The 16,729-nt window shown below is 35.3% G+C and overlaps 1 protein-coding gene across 12 annotated transcripts in view; it reads left to right on the top strand.

Moving 5' to 3' along the window:
* BRAF (B-Raf proto-oncogene, serine/threonine kinase) overlaps positions 1-16,729 on the top strand; it is a 148,018-nt gene that overhangs the window by 1,812 nt on the left and 129,477 nt on the right. The gene's annotated exons all lie outside the window — the stretch shown is intronic.

Raw genomic sequence — 16,729 nt, 5'->3', positions numbered from 1 at the left:
ACTTAGTATCAGTCACTTCACAATACTTCCTCATGTTCTTACACCACCACCATCTGTGCCCTAGATGTGTTCCGTACCATCATTTTGATCTAAATTTCTCACGTTTTCTTCTTAACAAAATCACACCACTTTGCACAATTTTGAGTTTGCATTTCTGCTCAGATTAGTTTCCTCTAAGGTCGATTCATTTCCCCCAACTTACTGGATTCTGGAGATAGAGCTCTTCCCTTCCTACATTTCCTAGTTTATTCTGTTTTCCTTGTCGCCAGTTACCATCCGTTTGTCCTTGTTTCCCAGCTTTTGGTATATAAGTTGCTAATGCTTCCTCTTGTCTTCCCCACACCTACACATTCCTTCTTATTTATAAACAGCTTTGTTTACATGGAATTTATTTTTAGGATATATTGTTTTTAATGGGTAAATACTAGGGGTCACATCTGCTGTCTATTTTTGCCATGAATCGGATATGCCTTTGTCTTAACAGGCATAATAGGTGCCTCTAGCTAGGCTTGCTTTACTCTGTAGTGCATGTGTGGTTTGTTGAATTTTATTTTTGAAGATTATTACTAGTAGAAGAATGGATATATTAATGGGTATGAGTTATGAAATTGCAATTCTCTGATTATAACACTGTTTACATTGAAAACTTTGTTTCAGAGTTATTAATTAGAACAGTTTGCAGTGGTATAGAGAAGGCTTTTGTTAGGTACAATCTCCGCTGTAGTAGTTGAAAGGGCCAGATTGTTGAAGGTCTACCCTATGAAGATTCTGATTCAGTAGGCGAGAGCTAGGGCCATGAGTCTTCTGTATTTGGCACACTTCCCGGGCATTTCTCATGTATCAGTGCTTGGGAACCTCTAGGCTAGATAAATTTAAGTTTAAATTGCCAATAATTGGAAAGTGTATTAGTGCCTCCTGAAACTATAAGAAGATTCTTAACTAATTTATTAGGAGTATTTCCTCTGCCTCCTCCACCTAGATTTTAGTGTTTAGTGATGAATAGTAGTTTTCTGTATGTATTTTCTTACAGGAGCTGATAATGTATTTGATTCAGGGGGTCGGGTGGGGGAGAATAAATGATTAAGAATGAATCTCTTTTGAATATATATATCAGTGTTATGGATGGTAGAACAAATTCTTCAAAGAAATAATTTTAAATTTGTAGTTGGTATTAATTCAATGGAAACTGCAATATGCTGTGATCTATTAATTGAACTGCCTTTCTTATGTGCACTTAGAGACATAATTGCCAAGTGCATGGAAAGAAATGAAAATAGTGCTTGTGTAAAATGACACGTTTTATTCTAAAGGATTACCTTACCTGATGGTAAAATACAAGATTTTTGTTTTAAGTTTCTGAGGGAAATTTCAGCTGCACCAGTAAATTTCTAATTACAGAGGGAAAGCACATTCATTATTGAAAAAATAGAAAGCTATAGGTACAAAAGTAAAATCATCTGTAATCTTGCCAGTGAGATATAATTGCTATAAGCATTTTGGTGTATATTTGCATACTCTTTTTTAATGCTTATATAATACAATGTATGTGCTTTTGTAATATTTTTTACTGTAATATAGCAAAACATTTTATTATCATTAGAGATACTGTTTTATATATTAGATAGACTGATTTTTTAAAACTTTGGATATTAGGCTGTTTATTATTTTTTACTGCTTGTTATGAAATGTCTTGAACATAAAATGTAGATTTTAGTTTTTAGTTATGTTGGGAAATGAACAGATTTCATGTTCTGTATTTTTAAGTATTACTTTGTAGACATCAAAATAGAATATTATGGTCAATGAGAGGAGCTTATTAAATATTTATCAAATGATTGTGCTTACACTTTTGGCATTAAACATTTACCTCTGACCATTTATATTTCCCTGATGTTACTTTCTTTCTGTGACCAAATGGTATAATAAATACATTTATTAAAAAATGTGTTGCACCAAGGTATATTTGCTAACTATTCTTATAATTAAACTTGTATTGTTTTCAAGGTCTTTTATTACCAATCTTAGTTAAGCTGTGTAATTATAATAATGCATTGACTAAGCAGTATTGTGGGATGGAATCTCCTTTATAAGGAGGTCCGCTGTTTTAAAACACATCTTTATGAGCCATGCCAAACCAAGTTGGATTACATCATACTCCTAAAAAGTGGTAGTTGCACTAAGGTATGTGCTCGTGTAGTTTTGGCTATTGCTCTTAATGCTTGTCTATATATATTCAGAGGTGGACAAGACATGCCTGTTAGGCAAAACTATAAAAATAGGTGTTTGCTTTGGTATTTCTAGTGTTCCCTTCTGTACTCTTTCTCCTAATTTAATGAACTCCCTCCTAAGGCATCCACTCCCCTTTTATTTAGAAAATTGTCTGATAATATCAGTCACTTACATATGCTGGCTATTAAAGGAATCATTTGTCTATAAACAGATAAGAAAGGAATGTTGGTACTGGCTGCTTGTGTTTTTGAGTGTAGTAAACCTGAAGGTAAAGTTGATTTAATTATGTTTGTATAATAAGGCCAGAAAAATGGTAATAGGACAACAGGCTAGAGAAGTCTGATTTTTCTCAGTTCCTTGTCCCTTGCTTTCCTGATAAGAATTAATGGGAAGCTGATCTGTTACAACAACCAGAAACATATGTTATTATAGGTAGGGAAGAGAGGGAAGGAACAAGCTATGTTATTTTTTAGCATTTTTTAAGACCTGATCCTTAAGCTTGTTGAAAAATGAAGCAACTACTTAAGTGTTCTTTGTTTTCTTTCTTTTCCACTCATAAAATTGTTTTCTCCTTTAGAATTGCAAAAGTGCACTTTGTTTTCTTTGACACCTCGATATTAATTTAGCTGAGTATTCAATGAACATTTTATGTTGAATTCCTTTGTTTTAGGAAATCCAGTATGCCTTTGCTCTATTTCTGCCTCAAATTGTCATTAAAATAAGCCTGTATTGTCAGTATTTCTTACTGATTTTGTCTTCCTTAAGAGATGAACTGTTTGAAGTACTTTACTCATTCTCTTGATGTATTTCACCTATATGGGTTATTCTGTAAAGTCAGAATCGGCAGTAGTTACAGAACTTCTGAACTCAGAATATGTGAGCCTGTTCAAGAGCTTTTCTGGTTTTAAAGGTTAAGCAGTGCTTTCATAGTCATAATGTTATAATAAGAGAGCCATATATACATCCTCATTTGTTCCATTCCTTCCTTAAATATTTGGTGGAGGCATTGACATGTTCTGGGGGTAGTTTTCATTTTTCAGTTTCTTTTGGCTACCAACCTAATTTACTGTCATGCACAATTAGCATCATAGTCAGAAAAAACTCTTAATACAGCCCCCACCTTACCATTAGGCAGTTTTTTTTTTCCTCCTCTCTACCCTCTTGAGATTATTTTGGTTTCCATCTTTTCTCCTGGGCTTAAAAAACTATTATTCTTGTTCCTTCCTATTTCAAAACTATGCATAGAGAGGGAAATTTATGCCGAATAACATGCGTCCTGGGAATGCCTTCAAAACAGGATATAAAAATTGTGCTGAACTCAGTTAACTTTATATCTTCTGGAAGTCTGTAACCAAAATGAAACATCATATCATTCTTGTAATGTACCTGCAGTATGGAGAAAATGTGCCATAGGCTGGTAGTTTTCAAATACTGCAAAGCTCTAGGACAATTTTTTTTTTAAGCTTTACCTCTGTAAGAAGTGTAATTTGTCAGGTTCTCTATTACATATATGTATATGCAGCAGTTTTTATCTATTCTGTACATTTTTCTATTCTTACCTTCTATAACAGTACCTGGCACATAAATAGGTACTCATGTTTAGTAAATGAATTAGTGAATGAAACCCTATTAGATATGATGCACCCTGATTTTCTGTACTATTCACTGCTCTTTTTAATACTATTCACAAAATAGTTTACTAGATTGACAACCAGTTGGTTTTAACAGGCAGTTTGAAAAACACTGTTGGGGGTTTGTTTCCAGGACCTTCCTCGGAGGTTACTTCAAGGCTCTGTTTAGTTCTGTTATACCTTAACCTTGAAATTACTCATTTTTCTGCTTACATGTTGATTTCCTTTGAAAAGAGGCTTTTATGGCTGTAAAAATTTTAGAGCTACTGTGTATGGAAGAGATTGTGCTGGAATGAATCTTCCCAAGTGTAATAAATCTGTGTAGAAAATTTCAACACCTGTGTCCAGGGCAAGGGTCAGCAAATTTTTTCTTTATAGGGTCAAATGGTAAATACTTTAGACATTTTGGGCCTAACTACTCTGTGTCTATCACAGCAACTCAACAGACTCAGCAATTGTAGGACAAAAGCAGTTAATAAACAATATGTAACAAATGAGCATGACATGTTCTGATAATATTTATGGACACTTAAATTTGAATTTCTTATAATTTTTATGTGTCATGAAATGTCTTTTTTTTTTCTTAATAGTATAAAAACCATTCTTGTGGTCTGTACAAAAAAAACAAATGTAGTACATGGGCCAGGGTTTGTCTTTACATTTTCTTAAGTGTTTTTTGAAGAATAGTTTTATTTTTTGATGAAGTCCAATTAATTTTTTTCTTCCATGTTTCATGCTTTCCTATCCTATTATTCTTCCATGTTTTTCTTGTCGAAGTTTTACAGTTTTAGCTTTTATGTTTGAGTCAGTGATCCATTTGGAGTTCATTTTTGTTTAAATTGTGAGGTAGGAATTATGGTTCACTTATTCTTTTTCTTATGGATGTCCAGTTTCACTTTCGTTGAAGAAACTAACCTTTTTCTGTTGAATTAGTTACCTTGGTACCTTTATAAAAATCAACTAATTGTATATATGAGTTTTGTTTTCTGTTGTATTGATGTATGTCTTAAGCCAGTAGCACACTGTGTTGGTTGCTGTAGCTTTATGGTTAAGTCATAAAATTAAATCCAGTTCACGTGATTTTTAGAACTTTAAAATTTGATTTTTGAGTTTTTTGTGTTACTGTACTTTTGGAAGGATGGGGTCCGTAATTTTCTTTGATTTTTGAAGGTGTCTTCTACCCAAAACAAGGTTAAGGCTCCCTGCAGTATATAGTTAATACATCCCTATCTTGAATTATTTGATGGTGAGGTTAATGAAAAGTGGCATGTAAAGAAAACATCTTTCATCCAAAATTAATTTCTTTATAAGAAATGAAGGAGATATACTAGTAGGCCACACAAAAAAGTCAGTAATGTCCTTTTACCATAGTACAAAAATATTCACTATAATCAAGTTATGTATGGGTGGAAGTGAGTATATTAAGATCTTCATTCACCAGAAAAGTCACTGAAAATGTCAGTCAGATGGTTAAAGATACTAGTTTATAATACTCCATATTTATTCTCCATCTTCATTATAAAAGTTATTCCATTTGAAGCCTATGTCATGTTCTGTGAATTTTGAAACTGCACTTCCAGGGAGAGAGAAATACATTTTGGCAGACTGTTTTCAACTGTTGTTCCAAAATTAGTGTGTTTAAAGAAAAAAAAAAGTATGCATCTCCTTATTGTAAAAGATGCTTTATGTCTAAATTGAAAAATACTTTTGTTTTATATTTTTTCTTGTGATAAAATATAACCTTCAAATTAATAACACCAGAAAAATTCAACTTTCTATTTTTAGAACAGCTTAAATTAAATTTTAAAATGCTTTTTATTAGTCACTTACGTTTCAATATTTTGAAACAGTTTGAAATACTGCTTTGGGTTGTTCCTCATTGACTTAGGATTCTTAAACTTTTTTTACATTGCAGCATTTATTTTGCAAAATTAATTTCTGCTTAGGCTTATAGAAGTACTTTTAAATATTAAAAGGCATTAATAGCTCCAGCAGTAATATTGTAAATAGTTATTAGAACCTATATTTTTTTGTATTGTCAACTTGGGTCTAATCGTTTTCCTCTGTTTTAAAGTTTATACTATCTACTTAGAAATGTCTCTGTAGCTTAGAGGAAAAAAAACAAGCAATTATTAATTTAAAAGTCCTAAGTAGGTATGATTATTTTAAAAGAATTCTTATTACCATAATTTCTGATAATGTATAATTTAATTCCCATTCATTATTTTTAAAAATCCTGTCTTTTCTATGAATACGATTTCTGCCTTTATAACTTTTTTAACTATAAAAAAGTAAAAAACTATTATTAATTATTCCTAAATAACACACACTTGCTTTGTTACACATTATATTACTTCATTTCCATGGGAATGGTGTCAGAGAACTTCAGGTTGGAAAGCAATTATGATTAAGTATAGTCCTTAACATTCCTATTCTGCAACCACTGAAAGTGTTCATTTCCTCTTGTTTTTACATGCTTGCTTGTAATGTCTGAAATATTCCACCCCCTTATTCTTTCTACACATCTTCTCTTATTAACAGTAAATTACACAATCTCAAGTTTTCCTATATATGAGAATTTAGTTCAGTATAATTTTGGTAACTCTATTGCAGATGGTTTTTCTATGCTGAATTTGACATTTAAATTTCTACATATGCCTATGAAGCAAACTTCTGGTTCTTGGTTATCATGGATGACTTAGAGAACGTGGCAACTGTTCTGTGTCTTACCCATTCATATGCTGCTTACTTTTCTCTGGCAACTCTTGATTCTCCTCATCCTCTGCCTATGCACTGAATTTACAAGTGGATCATAGAGGTGGTATGAGAATAAAATGGGATTCTGACTGTGTAGAAGCCTTCATAAAATTATAGTAGTGCTATTTTTTGCCAGTTTTCAAGAGAAAAGAGAAATATGTTAAACATTTTCCTTTCAGAAATCTTTATGGCATTTTTAAAAGGATGTCCAATGACATACTTAGCACAGGATTCTAGTTGTTAAAAACTTTTGGCAGTTCTTAATGTAGGACTCGTGATTGATCTAGTAGAACTGTTGGAATGTTGACTACATTTTATTATTATCTTTAAACTACTGTTGAATTAAAGAAACATGAAATGGCAACATTGATGTTTTTGGTAAACATTTCACAGGAAAGAGGTAAAACTTCTTAGTATGATAGTAGAAAATTTCAGTGTTTATAGGAAAAATGGTAGTAAGCATTAGTACTTGTGTTTTGGCATTTTAAGACTGTGCTCCACCATTTGCCTTGTCGTCTTTCCAAAACGACATTGACTTTTGTATTGTCATTTCATAGGACAGTAGGTATTCATGTAACCAATAAATATTTGAGTGCTTACTATATGCCAAGTAGTAATCTAGGTGCTTAGGAGTACATTTGAAAGCAAAACAATACAAAGATCTCTACCCTTATGTTAGATTCCAGTGTGTATGTGTGTGTATGTGTAGTGGCAGACACACAAAAAGAAAATCATGTGTATGAAGTTAATAAGTACTATGGAAAAATGAAAATAGAACAGCATATGGTTTGGGACATAGGTTGCAATTTAAAATAGGGAGTTAAGGGTTAAGGGTAGGGCCTTAGTTGAGAGGGGGTGATGATGTTTGAGCAAAGATTTTAGGAGGTCAGAGAAAAGTATTTCAGACAGAAGAATCAAGTTCAAAGGTTCTGAGTCAGGGATGCATTTTGCCTATTCAGGAAACAGCAAGGAGGCCAGAGTTGCTGGAGTGGCTTAAAGAAGGGAGATGCTTAGTAGGAGGTAAAATCTAAGAGGTGTTGGAGGAGGAGTGGAAGGGGGAATGTGACCAAAGGCCATTGTAAGGACTTAGATTTTGCTTTAAGTGAAATGGGTAAGCAGCCAGAACTAAGTTATGTGATCTGACTTGTATCTTAACAGGAATGTTCTGGTTGCCATATAGAGAATAGGGTGTAAAGGGTTAAGGGTAGATGCAGGGGAAGCAGAGAGGGGGCTTTTGCAGTCTTCTAGGCAATGGTGTAGACCAGATTGGCAGCAGTTGATACTTAGCAAAAGTTAGATTTTGGTTGTTTTGAAAGTAGAGTCCACAGGATTTATTGATAAATTAAATGTGATGTGTGCAAGGAAGAGAAAGGTCAGGAGGAAGGGGAGGGCACAGATGAAGAATTCAGTTTTGGACATGTTAAGTTTGAAATATCTATTAGATGTACAAGATGTTGAGTAGGCGGTTGGATATATGAGTCTGGCATTTGGGAGTGAGGTCCAGGGATAGAGACTGTTCACCGTATCTGTGTCTGATTTTCTTCTGGAATATACAGCTAGACATTTCTCCCTTGTAGTTAGGTATTGTCATGTGATTAAGTTCTGGCTAATGTAATATGAACACAAGTAATGTGCACCAGTTCCAGGTGTGATCCATACAAACATCTTCCATTCTGTTTTTCCCATCTGGCCAGTTGGAACAGAGATGATCCTTAGGGTAAGTTGGAAACCATATGTTACAAATGGTAGATTGTCCATCAGCCTATGTTCCTGAATACTGTGCGGTTAAGGACCACCTACCTTGCTAACCTGTTCAACCACCTGTTAGATGAGTAAGAAATAAACTTAAACTGTGTTTGAGTCATTACATCTTTTGGGTGTATTTGTTACAGAAGTTAGCTAACCCTATATTTGGGCATTCAGGTGGTATTTAAAGCTGTGAGACTAATCTAACTCATCAAGGGAATGAGTATGTATAGCTAGGAAAGAGAGCCAAAGTTGGAGAAGTGAGAAGGAACTTGAGAAGAAGCAACCAATGTGGTAGAAAATCACATGAAGAAAGTTCATTAATAGAGAGTGGTCAGTTTATGCTAGGCCAAGTGAGATAAAAGCTAAGAATGTGGAGTACTGGTCTAGACAAGAAATAGAGCATTTGAGGTGAAGGGCTGAGGTAGATACTCTGAGTGATTTTAAGGCAGAATAGGAGGGGAAGTGAAGATATGTATTTCCCAATAAAGGGGAACAAGAGATGGGGCCATAGCTAGTGAGGGTAGTGGAGTTAAGGAATGTTTTTAAATTATGAAAAGAAGTGCATATGATGATAGGAGGGAACATTAGAGAGTAAAACAACAATGATCTCAGGAGAGAGAGAATTGGAGCAGTGTCTCTTAAGAGGCAAGAGGGAAAATAATTTGGTGTACAAGTGGAAAGATTGGCTCTCAATAGGAGCATGGACACTTCATGGTAATAGGTGGCAAGGCAGAGTATGTGGATACAAAGGCTGATAGATGTGATACTGGGAGTCTGTACATGTTCTTTTCCAATTGCTTCATTTTTTTTTTGGTGAAGTACAACCCAAGGTTATCAGCAAGGAGTGAACTTTGAGAATATGTTTTAAGAGTAGAGATGAAGATGTTAAAGTTGTGGGAGCACGTGAGAGTGAATTGACTAGGGACAAAAAGTAAAATCTATACGCAGTAAAAAGTTATCTACCAGTTGTGCAGACAGCATTGTGGGCCTCCTAAGTTTCTGAGGCAGGTCCTGAGATCAAAGTTAAATGTAACTTGCCAAAGTAATTTAATAATTAATATGAGTCATTCTCATTTTGACTCATAAACATGGAATCATTGGGAGGTAGAACGTGAATTATTACTTCTTCATGAAATATCCATGTCATTATCCTGCCATGAATCTAAGCTAAATTTCGAGCAGTCTGATCACTAATTTTCTTTTTCTTTTTCAGAAGAATTCTTTCACTCTCTGTATTCAAATTTTATTGGATTTTTTTTTTGTCAATGTAGAATAGCATCTTCATCATTGCAGTCTAATTTTTACACTGTACGGTAAAGCAATTGCTATCCTGTTACTTTTTTTCAAATACTTTTCCAAATTTGACTTGTCTTTTTGCTTGCATGCTTTTCCTGCTGCCTGAAATATAGTATTCCTTCCCCTTTCCCCACCTCCCAAACCTTTCAGATTAGCTTTCTTGTTTAGAAAGTCTTCTTAACCTCTTTCCAAGGCTTAGTTAGGTGCCTCTGCTTTGTGCTTTTGTAGCATCCCAAAGTAAATCTGTATCATTTTACTTACTGTATTGTCTTGTAGTTTTTGTTCCCTCTAAACCAGCATTGTTTAGTCAAAATTTCTGTCATGATGGAAATGTTCTGTGCTGTCCAGTATGGCCACATGTGGCTGTTGTGCAGTGAAAATATGTATAGTAGGACTGAGGAACTTGATTTTAAATTTTATATAATTTTAATTAATATAAGTAATTACGTGTGGCTAGTGACTACCTTGAGCAATGCAGCTCTAGACCTTCTTAAAGTCAAGCCTCTTAGGGGATTCATACTTATTTTCTCATTGCTTAGCAATAATACTTACTGCTACTTAAATGATTATATTCTTTTTCAGTTCTCCAAGTCCAGTTATCATTCACATGGAATGTGGCAGTTTTCTTCTCTAGAACCATTCTTAACCACAGCTTTCCAGTTTGTTTCAGAATTATATTGATTTATACAGCACTAACTTCTTCAGTCCTGTAAAACTAGAGTTTTATTTTGCTTCTCTCTTTAGGACTGAAAAACTGGGTGCTGCAAGGTTACCTCAAGGACTTTCCGAGGGCTATGGAGTGGCAGGGAAGAAACTCAGTGGGCTGGTGGAGGATAGGGAATCAGTTTCTGCTTCAGCCAGAGTAGTTTCAGTTCATAAGTTACTGTATTGGAATTGTGCTTAAGATCTTATTTGGAAGGAAAAAAGTCTTCTAAAAGATAACATTCTTAATTGAGGAAACATGGCAGTATGATTAAGTGCTAGAGTGGATGATGGAGAACAGTAAATGCTGGAGAAGTTCAGACATGGAACGTTATTATAGGCTAATAAGGTCTTGATGGAAGTTAGTGTTCAAACTAGGTAGGAAAAGGAAGGAAAAAGATTTTAATAGGCAGTGGGAATAGAATTTGCAAAGAATTGGAGTTGGAAATACAATATGGTAGTTTTAAGGAACAGAACAGTCTGATTATAGTTGAGTGGATTGTATGAAGTAAAATTTGGCTAGATTAGATACAAGGATTGTGGAAAATCATGCTAGACTGAAAAAATGTTTAACTTTATATTGTATACAGTGGAACGAAAGTGGAGATTTAAAATAAAAAATGATGAAAGCAGTGGGTGGGGTTTCAACCAAGAAGGGGGTGATGCCTCCGGCACCAACAGAGCCGAGGGCTTCCACCCCAACCTGTTCATCAAACCTCTGCTTCCCCATTCCTGGGGCTGATGGCTCCACTAAGTCCTTCACCTCCCCAACGGCACCTGGCAGCCTGCACTCTCGTGCTGCTGCTTCTAGCTGCTTCCTCTTGGGCTACCATGACATCCTTTACCATTTCCACAGCACCTTGTAGAGATGCCATTTCAGTCACCAACGAATTTTTCACCTCCTCAACAGCACATTGCAGCTCGTGTTCTCGAGTAGTATAGTAACTACTAAAAATGTAGAAACTAGATTTACAGCTTCTAATTAGTAGAGGAGAAAAATGGAATAATAAAAAAAAAGTTGATCCTAAAGAAAACAAAGGAAACAAAGAACAGGTAGGCAAATAGCACAAAATAAGATGAGTAGATTGAAATCTAAACATATCACCAATTATATTAAATATGAAATGGATTAAATGCTTCACTTAAAAGCCAAAGAGAGTTAGACTGAATTTTTAAAAATTAGCTATGTGGGGTTTATCTGGAGCCTAACCTAAGGGTAGGGAAAATCAAAAGCAAAAGTTTCAATAAGATATCATGCATATTCTAACAAGGAGAATATAGTACACTTATGTTAATATCATACAGTAGACATTAAGACAGAAAAGCATTATTGGCAATCAGAGTCCCTTTCAAACTGTAAAGTGACCAATTTACTGGGAAGATTTAATAACCTTACACATAGTTTAACCTGAAATAATAGTCTCAATGTATAGAGCAAGAATTAACAGAACTGCAAGAACTAGTCAAATGCACAATCTTACTGGGATATTTTCAAACATCTCTCTCAGTAATTGATATAAGAAGCTTTTAAATATCTTAAATGTACAAGATGTTTATAAAGAAGAGTAATTAAACTTCATGTAGAGACATAAAGGAAGACGTAAATAAATGAAGCTACATACTATTTACTGAGGATGGATTGAAAGACTGAGTATGGTAATAATGTCAGGTTTTCTAAAATTTTCAGATTTACTGAAATTCAAATACCTTTAGGTTTTCTGTGAAACTTGACAACTGATTAACAATTTCTATCAAAGTAAAAAGAGGCAGGAATTGCCAAGATATTCTTTAAAAATAGTAAGATGGAAAGATGCCTTTAATCAATTTTTTTCAGTCAGCAAATTTGAATGCTTGCTGTATGTGAGGCACTACCTTCAAAGATGAGGGTAAAATAAAAATTGAGTATAATGAACTCTATCAGTCCTTTCTAAAGCAAATTGTGAAGGATGTACTTAGGCAGAAAGAGAAATCCTAGATAAAGGTCTAAGGTGCAAGATAGGTCCTAGTTATTATATTGGTGAAAATGAGACATGGCTGTCACCCAAAGCTCACATTTGAATTCACCCCTAATAATACCTAGGGTTTTTAATAGACTACTTCCTGAAATATTGGATGAGTGCCAGGACTACCAAAAAACTTACCCCTCCAATTTTATTATCTGAATTATTTTTAAATTTTTTCCTGGTGTTATAAGTTTTTCTTTACATTTTTTTATTAGTTAATTTCTTTAACAGTAGGAAGACTGTAAGTCCACAGGTTTTACTTTAAATAGATCTTTGAGAATGTCAAGTGGATTACAGCCTTACTAGAAAGGGAGGCGAGGATCTGCTGTGAAGTGATGCCCAGAGCAGTTACCCAACCTTGGAGAGCAAGGGAGGATGATCCCACAGGCATGGGTTTTGAGGCCTAGCCTATGGGGTGTCTGGAGCCTATAAGAAGAAAAGGGAAGATGAATACTAAATAGTATACTATTTAGCAATCTGAACAGATAGGTAGAGGTTGCTGATGAATTTTATCTGCTTATATGGAGGTAGTTGGATGGATTCATGGTGCAAGGCAAGTTAGTTGGGAAAGGATACACATGCTTGGAACAATTGTTTACATATTAAATAAATGTAGTTGTACCCCAACCCCTTCCAGTGCATAAAAATCAATTCCTAGTAGATTGGAGATTAAATACAAAAAGAAAACTTGGGAAGCTTTTTTAAAAAAGGGGCATACTTTTATGATCACAAGGCAGGGAAGGATTTCTTAAGACTATAAACACTAACTGTAAAAAATTGATAAATTTGACTACATTAAAAATAGAAACTTCTATTTATTAAGATCCCCTTAAGAGGCTGAAAAGACCAAGGAACAGAATATAGGAAGATATTTGCAGCGCACATCAATTAGTTACCTATTGCTATGTAATAAATTATCCCCCCAAATGCAGGTGAAAACTACCAACATTTATCTTAGAGTTCTGTGGGTCTGGAATCTAGGGGCAGCTTAGCAGGGATCTCTCATGAAGCTCTCAGCCAGCTTGCAGTTATATCAAAGCCAAACTGAGGGAAGATCTACTTATGTGCTGTGGCAGGTCTCAGAAGATCCACTTCTAAATTCACTCACATGGGCCTCTTCACAGGGCCACTTCACAGCATGGCAGCTGGCTTTTCCCAGAGTGGAAGATCCGCAAGAGAGTGAGAGATTCCCAGGATGGAAGCCCCAGTCTTTTAATAACTTATGAGAAGTGACATCCCCTCACTTCCGCCTTATTCTTTGGTTAAAAGCAAGTCAGTCCAGTGCACACTCAAGGAGAGGAGGTTGTACAGGGGCATGAATATGAAGAGTTGAGGATCATTGGGGGTCATTTTAGAGGTTACCTACCACAACATATAATGAATGGACAATTGGTATGAAAAGTATACATGAACAACTGTGAATCACTGGACAAAGACTGAACACTGAATAGAAAAAAAGGAGAAAAAACCTGATCAGGCATTTGATTCAAAAAGTTTAAATAACCAATAAACATATGAAAAGATCGTTAACTTCTTTAATAATAAGAGAGATAGAAATTAAACCAGGACTAAATTGGCAGAAATTGAACATCTGACAGAATCAAGCTTGGTGAAGATATGGAGCAGAGGGAGCTCTTCCATTGTTGGTGGGAGTGTAAATTACAAGTACCACTTTGGAAAATAATAGGATGTCCTACAACCAGCAATCACTCCTAGGCAGTTACCCTAGACCAGAGGTTGTCAAACTAGAGTGTGCATCAGAATCATATGGAGGGCTTGTTGAAACAGACTGCTGGGCCCCGTCCCTAGAGTTTCTGATTAAATAGGAACGGGGTGCAGGCTGATAGTTTGTATTTCTAACACGTTCCCAGGTGCTGCTGGTCCAGGAATCGTGCTTTGAGAACCAATTGCCCTAGAGAAATGTGTGGAATAGCAATCATATGTATTTAAGAATGTTCATAGCATTATTCATATTAACCCCAGAATACAACAACAAATCAGATGTCCATCAGAAGTGGATTAGATAGATAAATCATAGTATATTATCACTTATAGATTTAAAATTTAGTTCAGATAGATAGGAAAAAAACCACAGACAGCTCCTGCATCAGTATATATGGATATCACAAACATAATATTAGTCAAGCATTACAAGTCACAGAAGATAATATGCAACATGATTCTATTCATAAAAAGTTCTGAAAAGATGGGATTAACTATACTGTGTAGGAATGCAAAGACAGGTATTAGAATTATAAGGAAGATCAAGGAGTAATTATCACAAACGTGAAGAGTGGCAGTGATTACCACTGGGATGGTAATAAGTGGATGTGACTGAGAGAGGACACATGGGGGACTGTAAAGATACTGGCAATGCTGTTTTCTCAGATTGTGGTTACATAGGGTTTACTTTACCATTGTTCTTTAAATTACAGATTCATTTTGTAAACTCTTACATTTTTATGATAAAAGAAAATTTCTTTTAATTTCCATACTGATTACTAGTTAAATTATGTTTTCATATGTTTATTGGCCTTTGGATTCATTACATTATGAACATTATTCTTTTCCTTTTTATGTGTTGAAAATATTTTTTTCCAGTCTTTTGTTATAAAGAAGTCTGTTGTTTATGTGGTTAGATTCATCCATCTTTTCCTTTAAGGTTTTTCTTTTTTGTTTCCTGTTTGGAAACCCTTCTGTTTCCACAGTTAAAAGAGATATTCTCTTAATTTTGTCTTCAGATAAATTTAAAGTTTTTAACATTTTTGTAGGTATGTAAGCAGCCTGGTGTTTACCATGTGAAGATACGAGAATATCTTGGGGGATATAATTATCTCAACACCACTTGTGCATGGTCTTTTTCTCTCTGGTTTATGAAGCCACCTCTAATAAATGCCAGCTGATCATGGGCCTATTTCTGGGCTATTTCTTGACCTGTTTGCTTCTAATAGCACCAAGGTCCACACCTACTTTATACTGTATCTTGTTTTTTTTGGTACTGCCAGTCTCTTTGTTCATTTTGTGCAAACATGCTCACTTACTCTTCTATGTGACTATTAGAATCAGGTTGTGGAGTTCCATAGAAGTCCTACTGGGATTTTGAGAGTAATTGCACTAAATTTATATATTAAAATAGGGACATATATGTTAGTTAGCTGCAAATTGAGTTTTGCAGTTCATGAACATGGTCTTTATCTTCATTTATTTAGCTCTGTAATTTCCTTAAGTGCTTGTAGTTTTCTGTATAATGTTCTCATACTTTGGGGGGATGGGGAGTTAATTTCATTCCTGAGATTCTTTTGTGCTATTGCAAAAGAGATTAAAAAAAAAATCTTACTGTTCAGATAATGAAGGTATACTATGTTATCTGAATCTGTTTTCTGCATCTTGTATATCAAGGGATTCATCTAAAAAGTATCTGAATTGGTTTGGTAAGCAAAAGAGACCCTATATTATACTCCTCTCTGGGATTTCATGATTGAACATTTAACGTATTAAAGATAGAGAAGAACTGTAGTAAAAAACTTACTTGTGTTTAAATAAGAATTTTTGCTCCCCCTCCATGGACGGACGGACGGACGGACGGACGGACACACACACACACACACACACACACACACACACACACAGCCATTTTTCAGTGGTTTCTAACTGAGAAATCTGTCCCACTGGGAGGTGGCTGGAAATGTTTTGACTGTCACATTGGGGGATGCTATTCAGCATTTAATGCCCACAGTCCAAGGAATACAATGCACTTGAAGTCCAACACAGCATGGTCCCACCCAAAATACCATTTATGTACCCCTTTGAGGGTACTGTACTCTATCAGCTTGTCCTCATCCTTTAAAACTCAGTTCTGGTTATCTTTCCAAGAAGCTTTCTCTAACTACTATTCCTCTTATTCTCCCCTTGCCTGCTGCCACCTTTGATCATGCCTACTTGATGATCTCATAACATTTTATACACATCTCAATTATTTGAACTCACTGTGTTGTAGTATAGTTATAATTGTGTACCTCTACTTTACTGTGAGCTCAAATCTTTGAGGGCAGAGACATTTTATATCCTTAGTAGATGGCATCTAGTAAGTCCTTTTTAAAAATCCATGTGTGGATAAAATGAGAGTTCCTGTGGCCAGGATTCTCACCTGGCCATGGTTGACTAGCTCACTGCACACCTGTGGGCAATACATGGCTGTTGACTCTATAAAAAGAGCTCCACCCAGTGCTCTGGGCACGACAGTGGCAGGGCTGCAAGGCTGCAGGAGAGCAGAGCAGAGGCTGGAGTGGTGGCAGCGCCCAGGACAGAGGGGCCCAGAGGCAGAGACTGGCTTGCTGCCTGCAGACTCGCTCTGAGTGAACG

This window comes from Manis pentadactyla, chromosome 7 (assembly GCF_030020395.1).
Source record: "Manis pentadactyla isolate mManPen7 chromosome 7, mManPen7.hap1, whole genome shotgun sequence".
Taxonomy (NCBI): domain Eukaryota; kingdom Metazoa; phylum Chordata; class Mammalia; order Pholidota; family Manidae; genus Manis; species Manis pentadactyla.
The sequence above is the reverse complement of the archived record's forward strand: the minus strand, read 5'-3'. Positions and strand labels throughout refer to the sequence as shown.